At 43.3% G+C, this 16,231-nt stretch overlaps 1 protein-coding gene across 1 annotated transcript in view; it reads left to right on the forward strand.

Moving 5' to 3' along the window:
* Window positions 1–9,190: 9,190 nt before the first annotated feature.
* LOC127440889 (gastrula zinc finger protein XlCGF7.1-like) overlaps window positions 9,191–16,231 on the forward strand; it is a 151,688-nt gene continuing 144,647 nt past the window's right edge. Inside the window, exon 1 of the mRNA XM_051697971.1 lies at window positions 9,191–9,199. The gene's annotated coding sequence lies outside the window, so the exon portion shown is untranslated. The remainder of the gene's footprint in view (window positions 9,200–16,231) is intronic.

The following is a 16,231-nucleotide window of genomic DNA, read 5'->3' on the forward strand; positions in this document are numbered from 1 at the left end:
AACTGAGTCAGGTTTGTGGGCCTCCTTGCTCGCACACGCTTTTTCAGTTCTGCCGACAAATTTTCGAAATCGGATTGAGGTCAGGGCTTTGTGATGGCCACTCCAATACCTTGACTTTGTTGTCCTTAAGCCATTTTGCCACAATATATCCACATAATTTTCCTACCTCATGATGCCATCTATTTTGTGAAGTGCACCAGTCCTTCCTGCAGCAAAGCACTCCCACACCATGATGCTGCCACCCCCATGCTTCACGGTTGGGATGGTGTTCTTGAGCTTGCAAGCCTCACCCTTTTTCCTCCAAACATAACGATGGTCATTATGGCCAAACAGTTAAATTTCTGTTTCATCAGACCAGAGGACATTTCTCCAAAAAGTAAGATCTTTGTCCCCATGTGCACTTGGAAACTATAGTTTGGCTTTTTTATGGTGGTTTTGGAGCAGTGGCTTCTTCCTTGCTAAGCAGATTTTCAGGTTATGTCGATATAGGACTCGTTTTACTGTGGATATAGATACTTGTCTACCTGTTTCCTCCAGCATCTTCACAAGGTCCTTTGCTGTTGTTCTGGGTTTGATTTGCACTTTTCGCCCCAAACTACGTTCATTTCTAGGAGACAGAATGCATCTCATTCCTGAGTGGTATGATGGCTGCGTGGTCCCATGATGTTTATACTTGTATACTATTGTTTGTACAGATGAACGTAGTACCTTCAGGCATTTGGAAATTGCTCCTAAGGATGAACCAGACTTGTGGAGGTCCACATTTTTTTTTTCTGTGGTCTTGGCTGATTTCTTTTGATTTTCCCAGGATGTCAAGCAAGGAGACATTGAGTTTGAAGGTAGGCCTTAAAATACATCCACAGTTACACCTCCAATTCAGTACACTTCCTATCAGAAGCTAATTGTCTATAGGCTTGACTTCACTTTCAGGAATTTTTCAAGCTGCTTAAAGGCACAGTTAACTTGGTGTATGTTAATATCTAACCCACTGGAATTGTGATATAGTTGAATTGTTGGAAAAATTACTTCTGTCATGCACGAAGTAGATGTCTTAAACGACTTGCCAAAACTATAGTTTGCTATTATTAAATCTGTGGAGTGGTTAAAAAAATTAGTTATAATTACTTCAACCTAAGTGTATGTAAACTTCTGACTTCAACTGTAGCCCTTTCCACCGTTCTGCTCATACCAGAGCTGATCTCAATACTGGCACACTTTTCAACTGACTTGAGAACCGAATTATGGTCTAACTGACTATTTTAATACATAACCAGCCCACAAATTCTCACATCACATCGCGGTCTTTGTCTCCAAGGCTGGAGCCGTTGTGCTAGTCCAAAGAAGATGAATGAGAAACAAGCAAGTAAAAAGATCACAATATTTCAACATTTTGAAACACAATACACTAAACTTGAGGTCTGCGTGAGACCTTTCTCCATCCCGCTCCCGCAAGTTTCTATCCCACACCCGAACACTCCCACTGAATTTTACTCCATGTTCATCCGCTGTCTACCTGGAGTGATTTTCTTCTCGACCGCTCCTGCGGGAGTTCCAGGGGAATGCATACCTCTACACTAAACTAAAAGAATAGTTGAATATTGATTTTGTTGTTGCAGCCCTCTGAAAGCTTTGGCATGTAGCCCATAAAATATTTTTTTAATTCTTAATTAACAAGTTTCATTGTATTCATTAAATGAAAAATTTGTTTAAAAAATTGTGATAAAAAATTATGTTAATGGATTTCACTGAAATCATGGATTTCATCGTAGTTGAGTAATTCCCAAAATGAAGCCAATGACCTTCTGTGGTAAACATTACTTTAAGATTTTGAAGAAATTACACATGGTCATACTGTGTTTTAAAAAAATATGTTACTAACAAGTTGTTAAATAAGGACTACAACCACCACAAGCATGTAAGTGTGTGTGCCTGATGAAATGGGAAACTGTTGTGGTCCTTTTCTATTAACTTGTTAGCAACATACTTTTTTCAAAAACACAGCGGCTTCAAAATTCACATTCGAGTTATGACTGTTTAATTTATATTGTAGAACAAAACGTCCATGTATCTTTAAGAAATGTTTACCACAGACCTTATTTTACTCCTAAATACAAAACTGCCATTATAAAAACCCATAGAAACCCATGGCTTGAAAATGCTAATTCTCTTCAGGGTTATTGAACTACAACATATAGCTATATAAAAAACACACAGACAAGCATTCTTCACTTGGAGCATTTCACTGTAAATTAACATTGTTTACTGCATACACCATGATAGTGTGTTAAAGTACATGACAACAAGCAGTGTTGATCTGCCGGTCTCTATGAATATAATTTAATGTCAAAATGATTTGCATGCACAGTATAAGATTTGTGAAAGTTTAAATCAAATTGTAAATTTTTTTTTTCATGTGCACAGGACGTTTTGTAAGCATAAGAAAAAGATTTGCAGAATTTTATGTTTTGCATAAGTGTAATTCATGTGTAACTTCATATCAACACAAAATAAATTTGCTCTATGTAAACGTAAGTGTAGTTCTAGCAGGAAGATCTCAGGATTCATTCTATCAGGCATCTCATCCAATCACAATACAGCCTTCGCTTTATAAGCCTGCCAGCTGCCTCTCATTGTTCACATACTTCCGTGTTTTCACCCCCATCCCACCCCATCTCCACCAGTTCGGTCCCGTCCTGGACGGGGGTAAGCTCCGCTCCCCTGCCGTCATCAACTCCATCAGGATCTGACGGTTCAAGCAAGCATCGGAGTGCTGAACCATAGGACGGGGCTTACGCCAAATGATACAAGTAACCTTTCATTCGCATTTATTCCAACAATCTTGAGTCTTTTTGATAGAAGTATTCATCTGTGAGAAAGTCAAGCCAAAAGTGTGAGAACAACAAGAGATGGAAATTATCTGATTATTTCTGGAAAATATTATATATAATAAACGACACAAGTCATTTATACTTTTGCAATAGTTTATTTTAACACACAGACAGATTCTATACTTTCTTTGCTTGCATTTAGCTGTTTGCTGGTGTGCAATGTTTTGGCCGTATTTAGACAAAAAACTGTGCCAAAAATGTAAATGTGAAAAAAGGTCAGAAGAATACAGATCAAATTTATTTCGTGTTAATATGAAGTTACAGATTCAACTTAAGAATTACACTTATGCAAAGCATTAAACTACTGCAAATCTTTTTTTCTTACTCTTACAACTTGTTTTACAACTTTACAAAATACAATTTGATTTACACTTTCACGAATCTTACTCTGCGCATGCAAATCTTTTTGGCATTAAATTATCTTCATACTAAGATCAACCATGCAGGTACATTCACCTGACATCTCACTGTCACCAGTCGAGAGGTATGTAATTTACTGCTTTCACACAGTGTTATTGTTTGCCTTAAATTCAAATAATAAAAGTAAGGTCCAAAATATCCCATGATCTACAAAGTGAAGTTTTAAGGAACTCGAATCTGTATCTTCAATAAAATTTTATTATTAACAGTATTACGTTAACAGTAAATTAAACAATTCATACTCATTTTGGAGGACTGAATTGACAGTCCTTTGATCGTGGTTATAAATGTGGCCATCAGACGGAAGGACCAACTGAAGGAATAGTTATATCTTTCCGTATGGAATCTAGGAGAAATTTGCTAGATTAAATAATCTCAGTAACTTGCTTTGCTGTGTGGGGAAACAGTTAAAATTTTAAAGGATAAAAAACAATATGATAACTGCCTTACCTTTCTGGGAGGCAGATAAAACATTTTTAGGGACCAACTGTCCCGCAGACACAAGAGTGCTGCATGACTCTAGATAGAATTGACCTCTTACACTATGTGGAGAGAGTCAAAACATTCTCCCAGAACAACCTCTGTGTGGTTTAATAGCACAGCTTTAACAGACATCTAAGTTGGAACTAACAGCTATGTGGAGTCTTAATACAACTGCTTCAGCATTACTCATTTGTAATGAGAGCTCAATCCCACTTCACAGAAAGCACCTGGGAAGACAGGGAGGAAACGTCTAGATTATAAAATCTAGCAAATGTATTTGGGGAAGCCCAGTCTGCTGCCTTGCAGATGTCTGATAAGGACAGGCCTTTTACCCACGCCAAAGAGGAAGATATGCCCCTTGTGGAGTGGGCTTTAACACCCACAAGCATTCTAAGCCCTGTGATTCGGGGGGGGGAGAAAGCCTGTAAGGTTATCACCTGCACTCTGAATGGGGTTGATGAAACCTTTGGAACGTAGACTTTTGCCCAGTCACACCGAAGCGAGAGCCGGGAGTAATGTAGTTGAACGCACAATTCTATTAATTCCAGTGGCTCGAATAGTGCTGTATAGTGCTTTCAGCACTAAGGACAGGTCCCACACTGGGACTGTAATGGGGCAAGAAGGTCTGAGACATCTCGCACCACATACAAATTTTGTAACAAGATCATGCTTGCTTATCGGAATGCCGCTGACAGGGCGTGGTACACCGCAATGGCTGCAACATATAATTTCAGCGTGGATGGGGGAAAAACGTCATGGTTACTTGTGTAACCTCCGTTCCCTGATGGAGGGAACGAGATGTTGTGTCGATGTAGTGACACTAGGGGTCACTCTTGGGAGCCTGAGACACCTCTGGTATTTGCATGCCACTCCCCCGGACATACAGGTATAAAAGGAGCTGGTATGCAACCACTCATTCAGGTTTTATGCTGAGGAGCCGATATAAGGTCCGGCCATTTCAGCGGGTAGTTCAGCGTTGTGGCAGGAGGGACACAATGTCTTGTTCCCTCCATCAGGGAACGGAGGTTACACAAATAACCATGATGTTCCCTATCTGTCACTCACTCGACGTTGTGTCGATGTAGTGACACTAGGGGTCCCTATACGAAACGCCACAATTGGCTGAACTATGCTACGTGAACTGGTGGTGTGTGGTGGGCAGACTACTGTGTGCCTCATAGCCAGCACACCAGGTCGACACATAACCTCCCCCAACATAGTTATGAGTGTCGAACGGCCCCTTGGGGACAAGTCGACTACTCAAGAGATAGAGAAAGGCTTAACCCAGTCGTGGCCTCTTTTCCCCTTCTCTTTTTCCACTCCCTAAAAAAGAAGGAGGATTATCCGACTGGGCCGCCAGGTCTAGTCGGGGGGTGTCCCTCCCAAGGGGAAGAGAGGAAAGAAGTTTGTGAACACTACTGGGAATTAATGGCGCATGTAATCAGCTCAAAAGGAGGTGGAAGGCGCTATGTGCAAGCGATACACCCGGCCAGCTATCCCGGGCTTATCTGCTTGTATTGCATGCCACTACCTAGGACAAAACCAGTTCCACCCGGAGGTTGTAGAATCTTGCAAAGGTGTTGGGTGTTGCCCGGCCTGCTGCTCTGCAAATGTCTGTTAGAGAGGCACTCCTGGCCAGGGCCCAGGAAGCCGCTACACCCCTGGTAGAATGGGCTCGTAGCCCTACCGGGGGCGGCATGTCCTGGGCGTTATATGCCATAGTTATGGCGTCAATGAGCCAGTGGGCGTTCCTCTGCTTGGAGACAGCGCTTCCTTTCCGCTGTGCACCAAAGCAGACAAAGAGCTGCTCAGAGATCCTAAAGCTCTGCGTGTGATCCAAATAGATGTGTAAAGCATGCACCGGACACAGCAACGACAGGGCTGGGTCTGCCTCCTCCTGGGGGAGCGCTTGCAGGTTCACCACCTGGTCCCTAAAAGGGGTGGTGGGAACCTTGGGCACATAGCCCGGTCGGGGTCCCAGGATCACGTGAGAGTAACCCGGACCGAACTCCAGGCATGTTTCGCTGACAGAGAACGCTTGCAGGTCTCCTACCCTCTTGATGGAAGTGAGCGCAGTCAGGAGGGCAGTCTTCAAGGAGAGTGCCTTATGCTTGGCTGACAGCAAAGGCTCAAAGGGGGCTCTCTGTAGACTCTGAAGAACTACAGAGAGGTCCCATGAGGGAACGAGGCGTGGTCTGGAGGGATTCAGCCTCCTGGCGCCTCTTAGGAACCTGATGATCAGGTCGTGCTTCCCTAAGGACTTACCGTCGACTGCGTCGTGGTGTGCTGCTATGGCGGCAACGTACACCTTCAAGGTGGAAGGGGACAGCCTCCCTTCCAACCTCTCCTGCAGGAAGGAAAGCACTGATCCGAATGCGCATCTCTGGGGGTCTTCCCGTCGGGAAGAACACCACTTAGCGAACAGACGCCACTTAAAGGCATACAGGCACCTCGTAGAGGGGGCCCTAGTATGAGTGATCGTGTCTACCACCGCAGCTGTGTGCCAGCGCATCTATGCCGAGGGGAGCCTCGGTGAGGGCGTACCAGAGCGGGCAGTGGGAGGATTCTTGGGAGGCGAACAGGTCCACCTGTGCCCGTCCGAATCGACTCCAAATCAGCTGGACCACCTGAGGGTGGAGTCTCCACTCTCCCCTGAGGGTAACCTGCCATGACAGCGCGTCCGCTGTAGTGTTGAGGTTGCCTGGGATGTGAGTGGCTCGCAGTGACTTGAAGTGCTGCTGACTCCAGAGGAGGAGACGGCAGGCGAGTTGTGACATACAACAAGAGCGCAGACCGCCTTGGTGGTTGACATATGCTACCGTTGCCGTGTTGTCTGTCCGAACTAACACGTGCTTGTCCTGGATCAATGGCCGAAACCTCCGCAGGGCGAGCAGAATTGCCAACGACTCGAGGCAGTTGATGTGCCAGTGCAGTCTTACCAGCTCCAGGTGAGTGGGTTCCTTCATCCTTGGGTCGCCCGTCTCAGGGGTGCTTTGACGACCTCCGTGGGTTCTTAGGCGCCGACTGTGAGATGGGTGGCATCTGCTTCCTGCGGTGGGCTCCATGCCAGGGCCGGGCCAAAGGGGCGGGCTGCGGCGGAGCCAGTGCAGTCACCGCAGGGGGACGCCCTTGGCAACGAGCAGACGGGGTGCGGGATCTTGAGCCACGCTGGGGCAGGATGTGCCGGATAGCCTCCGTCTGCTGGGCAAAGTCCTCGACGGTGTCGCCGAATAGGCCAGCCTGGGAAATGGGGGCAGCAAGAAACCGTGTCTTGTCGGCCTCACCCATCTCGAACAGGTTGAGCCAAAGGTGGTGCTCCTGGACCACTAATGTGGCCATCGTCCGCCCGAGAGACCGCGCCGTGACCTTCCTCGCTCGGAGAGGCGTGCAGGGCAGAGGCGGCTTGTCCAGCAGCGCTGTAGGCTTTAGCCATCAGGGACGACATGAGCCTACAGGGCTTGGACGGGAGCTTAGGGCGTCTGCACCAGGTGGTGGTGCTCTGTGGGCATAGGTGCACCACGAGCACCTTATCCACCAGGGGAATCGCTGTATAGCCCCTGGCCGCCCCGCCATCGAGGGCTGTGAGAGCGGGGGACTGCAGAATCGGGGCCGGGCAGTAAAAGGTGCCTCCCACGATTTCGTCAGCTCCTCGTGCACTTCTGGGAAGAAAGGCACTGGAGCGGGGCATGGCTGCTTTGAGCGGCACCACTCTAACCCGACGCTCGCGGCTGCCCAGGAAAGCATGTCCGTCATATCTGCATCAGCCTGTGACTGGGCAATCGTCCCCAAGGGGGGGAGCCCAGCTGAGGCTTCTGCGTCCGACTGGACAAGCCCGCTCTCCGATGCTGCGCTTGAGAGCTCATCATCTTCGCGGGCTCCGAACAAGAAGCCAGACTCGCCGTGAGACGAGCCGGCGAACTCATCCGGAAGCCCGACTGGGGCAGATGAGCGTGCTGGGGAATGGGAGGTCCGCGGGGGGATACCCAGCTGAGGCGATCCCATTGGGGTCACCAAATCGCCCCCGTGCTAGCTGCGCTGGCCTCATACCCATAGGTAGAAGAACCGAGGCGGGGAGCCGCTGGGGTGGCTTGCTTTCTTATGAAAGCAAGCCGCGACCGCAACGTTGCCATGGTCATGTTCTCGCACTGAGAACATAAACCATCCACAAACGCTGCCTCCATGTGGGTCGCGCCCAGACACGAAAGACAGCGATCATGACCATCCGAAGTTGAGAGATAATGACCGCAATCAGGAAAAACACACATTCGGAAAGGCATCTTTAAAAAGACGTTCCGTGTGCGCCGCTCTTTTAGAGAAATATACTCTTTTAGAGGAAAAAGGCTCTTTCAGAAAATATACTCTCTTTTTTTTCTGCTGAAGCGCCCAGGGGCGTTCTCTGCAGTGCCCCAGTGCAGAGGAGGGAGAAGCCGCTGAAATGCGCCGTCAGATCCAGCAGAGGTGAATGAACAGTAGAATTCAGCTCAATGAGCATGACCGTTCGGCTCCGAAGAGAAAATCTGAATGAGTGGTTGCATACCAGCTCCTTTTATACCCGTATGTCCGGGGGAGTGGCATGCAAATACCACTCGCCAATTTTCATTGGCCTTTTATCAAAGACCAGAGGTGTCTCGGGCTCCCAAGAGTGACCCCTAGTGTCACTACATCGACACAACGTCGAGTGAGTGACAGATAGGGAACCCACATCCAAGCGCTCTTGCAGAAAGTGAAGCATCACTTTTACCGAGCAATATGCTGGGTTTCCATACTGTGATCTGAAAAAACTCGCCCTTCAAATTCCATAGCCAACTTGAAGTTGGATCAGCTGCATAAAAAAAGGTGTTTGTCAAGAGGGAACACTCTTTTATGCCGGTAAGGAAGGGGTTAACCTTCCCGAGTGACTTCTTAGTGTAAGTGAAGTGCTGATAGTTGGCCTCTTGTGTGTTTGGCCACTTAAATCAGTTTGTGTAAACCGTTGATAAAGGATAATGTTCACGTTATTTTCTTTTTCTTTTTTGTTGTTACATTTGTTTATTTGCTATTTTTAATATCTTTAACATATGATAATAAGGGATCTGTCAGTGTATGTTCTGAAATGTAATACAAAAATGTAAATTGTAAAACATTAAATTTTTTTTGGACGTTTATTTTTAATTTTAGCAGTTGTGGTGCTCACTACCACACAGTGATTGTGAATCTACTCCCAAAGCAATTCACCAATAAATGCTCTGAATATTCCTGTCATCTTCGAATTGAAGATGAGTTTCCAGAAGAGCAGGACAAACTTCAAGTGTGTCAACAATTTCTGACATACTACTGCAAAGATGGATTTTATTAAAGAGGAGAGAGAGAGGACATGGGTAATCCAGAACCACACAGAGTGAAAAATTAATATACTGAGGAACAAATAGGTTTGTGTCATTCTTGAGTCTTCATTAATGACTTCTGATGTGTGATTTGAGTGTCTCAGACCCCATTTACACCTGGTAATAAGATGTGTTTCGGGTGATCTGGTCAGTGCTAAATAAATACAGGTGTAAACGGGGTCCAAAATGTTCACTATGCAAATCACTATGCAACCACGAGGACTTAAAAGCACATTGGGAGAAAAAAAAAACAAAAAAACAGCCACTAATTTCGAAGTGCAGTGTGAATTTTAAATGGTTAACATTAGAGTAGACAAAACTATCACATGCATTTAAATAAGCTGTTTACTGCAACGATGTAATATCGCAGCTTCCAGTGTATGAATGTGTTTTTACACTGTTCTGTCTTACACAACTGATAGACCTATTTACCAGGGGCGGACTGGGAAGAAAATTCAGCCAGGGGGGTTGCTGTCCTTTTCTGCATATCGCTGCTCCCTTCCGCATATTGCGGCCCCATTTTGTGGCACGTTCTGCATAACGTGGTGGCCCATGCGGTCAGTCCACCGGGAAAAGTCCCGGTTCTCCCAATGGCCAGTCCATGCCTGCTATTTACTATACAGTATATTCCATACAGCTCAATAAATTATATGTAATTTGTCACTTCTTTTCTATAACTTAAGAATAGAAGTGGTTTAATGAAGCGTTATTATAGATGTGGGTGAGAAACAGATCAACATTTAAGTATATTTACAGTAGAAAAAGGATTTAAATATTGATCTATTTCTAGGAATATGGTAAGAAATAATTGAAGACTTTATATTTCTTGGCTTACAGAAAAGCGAGAAATACACTGTCAACTGTGAATTAAAAATGTTTTCCAACCTTGCTGCCTTATAATTATAATAATGCACCTGACTCCATATGTAATTCAATCAGTTCAAGTTCTGCTTTAAATGGAATAAAACTGTCTTACAATATTTTCAGTTCTAATGGCATCTATGTGCTTACCATCAATTGCTATTTGCTTAACTGATCAAATTCATTTCCACAGCATTCTCAGAAAAGTCTGAAATAGTTAATAAAAAAAAAAAAGAAATGCATATTCTCTCATGGGAAGCAATGGTTACCTTGATATTTTTTATATTCTAATATTTGGCATACAGTGAAACCATAAATGTGGGAGCCAGGCAAAATCGGATTGTCATAAAAAAAATCCCATTTATATCACTCATTATTGTTCAGGACAAAGTGATGTCACATATCATTAATTATTTTATTTCCAATACATTTATTCAGCATTTTAATATTAATAAAAATAAAAACACAAATCGTTTTTCTAATGTCGGAATGGCAAAGTGTCAGAAGCTATAGAATCACCCTAATGCCTTACCTTGAAGGTGGATAAGATAACCATCCAATCAGAAGGCGTCGTCAAGCTGGTGATGTATAGACAAATTTCGGCCAATCATTTGACAAATTATATCGAAAAAAATAACGCCGCTTCCTTCTGCTGAAAACCACATGACTGCTTCGCTATCTGATTCAAAAGAAACGCAAATCCCAGCACAGGTTTGAACCCAATACAGTCACATAAGCACACTCCTCTGTTTAAAAAATGTTTTACTGCCCAGCCCAATCTATTTAATTTCAAATAAATAGAGTGCATCGGCATGGTGGCTCAGTGGGTAGCACTGGCGTCTCACAGCAAGAAGGTCCGGGTATTCCCGGCTCAACTGGGCCTTTCTGTGTGGAGTTTCTCCCTGTGATCATATGGGTTTCCTCCGGGTGCTCCGGTTTCCCCTACAGTCGAAAAGACTTGCAGGTTAAGTTAATTGGAGACTCTAAATTGCCCCTAGGTGTGAATGAATGTGTATGTCTATGTGTGTTGCCCTGTGATGGACTGGCCACCTGTCCAGGGTGTTTCCTTGCCTTCAGCCCGAGACAGCTGTGATAGGCTCCAGCACTCTCCGCAACCCTGAATAGGATAAGCGGCTATAGAAGATGGATGGATGTTGAATTTTTACATTTTAACATAATAGTAATTTATAAATTAAACTCTTGCTTGAGTCTTGAATTACTGGGTTATTTATAAACACTTATAGTAAACAAAACACACACACACACACACAAAACATACTGTTTAGCGGTGATCATTTTTATTGCTTCAAAACCAAAAAACACCGTCAGCCACTGAGGCTTACTAGGTGCACTTAATTTTTGGACCACCAGATGGCAGTTTATTGAAACGTGTACAGAAGCTTCAAGTAATGATCCCATTTTCAATACATTTGTATTTAAAGCCCCATTGCTTCAGAAAGCTTAATTTCGCCATTACTAATATCAAAAACTTCAGGAAAGTTATCCGATGTACATAGTTTGTTAGCTTGATAAAATGATGAGAAGAGCAAATTGCTCAAGTTTAAATTGTAAAATACCATCACTGTCAGAGATGAGTTCAAGCAGAATCTCTCTGGGGGGGCCTGACTGACTTAAGTTTAAGAAACCCCTGATCTAAATCTTGCAACAGCCATTTGCCTCCTTAATGTTTCCTTTAAAGTCACTACGATTGATCACAGATGGAAGCCAGTTAGCCCCCTTCCCCAACTTGAGTTAACTTGAGTTAACTACTGACCAAGGTTTGCATATTAGCATTAAGCCCAAAGTATACTTCAGTTCTGACACAAACACTTAGCAGTTTTGGAGCTTAGGAGCAAATAGCGTAGTTTTCATTCTTTGGACATCACCGTAAGCACAACGGATAACGTACATCTGATCTGCACCAAAATCAATGCATAATGTAAAAACTGCATGTGGCTCTAAAGTTTTCCATGTTGTTGTGTCTGTTGTTTGCATCTCGCTGTTAGAAGCTAGTTACCTGACTTCTTCAACACGCTACTATGACGCAAAATGTCAACTGGAAAACGTCTACGTCACTTCCTCAGCGATCTGATTGCACATAGTACCATGTATATATGGACAGAGAATCCTACTGGCAGATCATTCAGTGTCTCCTGGAGATGAGAGGTGTCCAAGACACACCAGCTGAACACTGAGGTTCCTCATGAATCAGTGCTTGGACTCTTCTCGATATACACAACACCACTCGGACCGATCATTGAGGCACATGGCTTTTCCTACCACTGCTACGCAGATGATATGCATTTCTACCTGTCGTTCTAGCCTGATGACCCTACTGTCTATCTCTGCCTGCCTGGCAGACATCTCGGCCTGGATGAAGGAACACCACCTGCATTTTAACCCAGCCAAGAATGAACTCCCTGTCTTTCCAGCCAACCCTGCTGTTGAACACAACATCACCATGCAGCTGGGTGCAACTACAGTAACGCCTTCCAAAACGGTCAGAAATCTAGGGGTAACTATCGATGACAAACTAAATTTCACAGACCACATTTCAAAGACCTCAAGATCATGTAGATTTACACTCTACAATATCAGGAAGATAAGACCGTTCCTCTCCGAACATGCCACACAACTTCTTGTTCAGTCACTTATCATAACTAGACTGGACTACTGTAACGCTCTCATTGCAGGCCTCCCTGAATGTGCAATTAGACCCCTGCAAATGATCCAGAATGCAGCAGCACATCTGGTCTTTAATGAACCAAAGAGAGCGCATGTTACACCACTCCTTGACTCTCTTCACTGGCTGCCGGTTGATGCACATATCAAATTCAAGGCTCTGATGCTGGCATACAGAACAGTCACTGGGTCTGCTCCAGCATACCTAATATCATTTCTACAGAGCTACGTGCCCACTTGAAGCCCGCGGTGAGCTAAGGAACGGCCCTTGTTGTACCAACACAAAGAGGCACCAAAACACTTTCCCGGACTTTCGGCTTCATCATACCACATTGGTGGAATGACCTTCACAACTCCATCCGTGAAGCTGACTCACTTTCTGTCTTCAAAAAACGGCTAAAAACCTTTTCCATGAGCACTTAACCAGTCACTAAAAAAATAAAATAAAATAAAAAAAACAGCAAAAAACAATTCTTGTTGCATTTAAGTCTGTTTTGAATGCTACTATTCTGATGCTAGTGAAACTCTGTAATATGGCACTTTTCGTACCACTGTCTCCTTAAGATGATTTGCTTATTTTTTCCTCTTTTGTAAGTCGCTTTGGATAAAAGCGTCTGCCAAATGAATAAATGTAAATGTAAATGTTATGCACTGCACTGCTGCCACACGATTAGTTTATCGCATAGATGATTGTTGGTAACAGATGGGCTGGTTTGAGTATCCTGTAACTGCTGATCTCCTGGGATTTTCACACACAGCAGTCTCTAGAATTTAAAATCGTTTTTCGTCCCACTGTTCCAGTAGTTTCTGTCAAGAACTTACATTTTGGTGCATCACTAGTTTTTTATACTTGTTTTTAATTAAAGACATTTGATGCTACAGCAAAGATGGGTGATGTGTGAATATGTGTCTGCTATGGTAGACAAATAAGAGCATTTGTCAATGGGCAGAATATAGACAAAAGAATAATAATTAGAGGCACATTAATGTGTCTGAGGTATGAATGGCTTACTGACTGCAGACATGAATGCAGCAGCATATCAAACAACAGGGTGAATGGACTATATTTTTGTATATTTTTGTAGATTTCCTTTCTTTTGTAAACTTAATAAAAATAATAAAAAACATGACAGTCTTTGAAAATGTTTAATAAAACTCAAGAGTTTTAAAGTTATCACTCTCAAATTTGTAATAGAACATCATCAGAATTGTAGCTTTAGCACCATTTGTGTTTCTAGGTCCTTTAAAGGCTTGTGTCATCTATTATTTCATAATATTTTATGAAAATAATTAGCTGGTCACTTTTCTATAAATCTGAGCTTTTTTCTATCTTGTTCTTCATAATTGTAATAAATTCTGACATCTGGACAACAAACTCCCAAGTGTTTTCTGTCAAAACTATAGCTGTGATTTGATACATTTTAACTAATTAATCACAAAGTTTTCTGTTATTAATCGTGATTAATCACAATTAAATTATGGGACATGATACATAACATACATTAAAACATATATTTCCTTTATACTTTGTCTCAAAGAACTTGCAAGGATAGTGATCATTTATTTTAATTATTTAAACATGTACGTTAAATTGTTCAAATATAGTTCATTAAATACATTTTTACAGGTATTAATCTTTGAAGTATATGTATACATGCCATAAAATCAGTGGTCATGTTGTAATTAATAATTTTTTAATAATAGGCTCAAATTAGCAGATGTAATTCATATCAAACTTTATTGGAAAGATAAACTAAAGTGTACATTGTCAATGCATTATTAGACACTATACATAAAGATATAAAACATATTGAATGCTGAAGTTTAATTTAGTTAAGTTTAAAATCACAAAACTATCATTTTCTCTGCCATTTGTCAGTCTCAAGTATAACTGTCTGCAGCTTACTGAACAGGTCCTTCTCAGTCTCTATCACACACACACCAGGTCTCTCTCAGGTGGTTTCGCATTTGACACTGGTTCAGATGAAAGTGAGTGAGTGTTTTCGGGCAATGTGAAGAGATTTGGCAGCTTGCCCGTATCTCTTGTATGCCTGGTTCACCGCTTCCATGTGAAGTCTCCATTCTCCGTAGAGTAAATCCATTCCTGTGTTTATTATGCCCGAGACAAGTGTCACATGTAATGAATAAGCTGCACTGCTCCACATAATCAGTTTATATGCGAAGATGTGAAGTCGAGTCGAGCGTGTACCTCCTGAAAATGTGTATATGCCAATTTTTGCCACAGAAAGTGGGAACAACTCGGGACAGCTTTCTCCTATCGTGTGAAGTTTCAAGAAGACAAAAAAAAAAAAAAAAACGGATACTGCATGTTGCATTAAAAAATTGTAACACATTAAACAAAAAATACTATTTGCAGAAATTAACAAGTTAAATTTCCTAGCCCTAGTCAAAACAGACCACAATTATGCCTGTAATACAAAGAAGTGATGAACTACAGCCATTTATATTGAGCATGACCAATTAAATGGGAGGCAGGTTTAAATGCCCTCAGTTTGGAAAGAGTTTCACAGAAAAAAGCCCCTGAATGATCACCTGAGAGTTCACACTGGAGAGCAGCCTTTCACATGCCTTCAGTGTAGAAATAATATCACATGTAAAAGTGACCTAAAGGGGTAGTTCACCCAAAAATGAAAATTCTCTCATCATTTACTCACCCACATGCCATCCCAGATGTGTATGGCCTTTTTTTTTTTTTTCATCTGCTGAACTTAAATGAAGATTTTTAGAAGAATTCCTCTGCTTTTTTGGTCCATACAATGCAAGTGAATGGGTGCCAATATTTTGAAGCCAATATTTTGGATTGAAAAGCCTGCATCTAGATCCTTTTTCTCTCGCCTCATTCCTGTAATTGTTACAGAACAACTGACCAATGCCATGGATCTAGCAGCTTTAGAACTATTATCTCTTCGACAGGGAACTAATTTCATTGAGGAGTATGTGGAGTCGTTTTGTGTGCTTGCCAACATGCTAAATTGTGTTTAAGGACATCTTCCGTTTTGGCATCATCGAGCCCATCAATTTGGGGTTGCCAGGAAGCAGTTTTAACTGTACTTTGGAACAGTATTTAGATTATGCCTTACTGCTAAATTCCTCCCCCTACACAGTGGGGTACTGCTCCAGTCCCCATATGGCTCAAGATTCTCTCCTCCGAGTTTCCCATTACGGAGATTCCAGTGGTCCTAGCTTCACTGATCTCTACTTCAGTGGGCCCAGACACGGTGGTCCAGCTGACCACGCCTGCCACGGTCAACGAGCTAGCGCCTACGCCTGTCACGGTGAATGAGCCAGCGCCCATGGCTGCCACGGTCAACGATCCAGAGCCGTTGCCTGTAGCTTCGTCCATCCCAGAGCCGGCGCCTGTAGCCTTGTCTGTCCCAGAGCCGGCGCCTGTAGCCTCATCCGTCCCAGAGCCGGTGCCTGTAGCCTCGTCTGTCCCAGTGCCACAGCGGTCTGGAAGAGGAAGAGAAGGTCTCCTACTTCCCAGTCACTGTCAAGGCTCACAGCCACGGAGGT

The sequence above is a fragment of the Myxocyprinus asiaticus genome, chromosome 5 (assembly GCF_019703515.2).
Source record: "Myxocyprinus asiaticus isolate MX2 ecotype Aquarium Trade chromosome 5, UBuf_Myxa_2, whole genome shotgun sequence".
NCBI lineage: Eukaryota > Metazoa > Chordata > Actinopteri > Cypriniformes > Catostomidae > Myxocyprinus > Myxocyprinus asiaticus.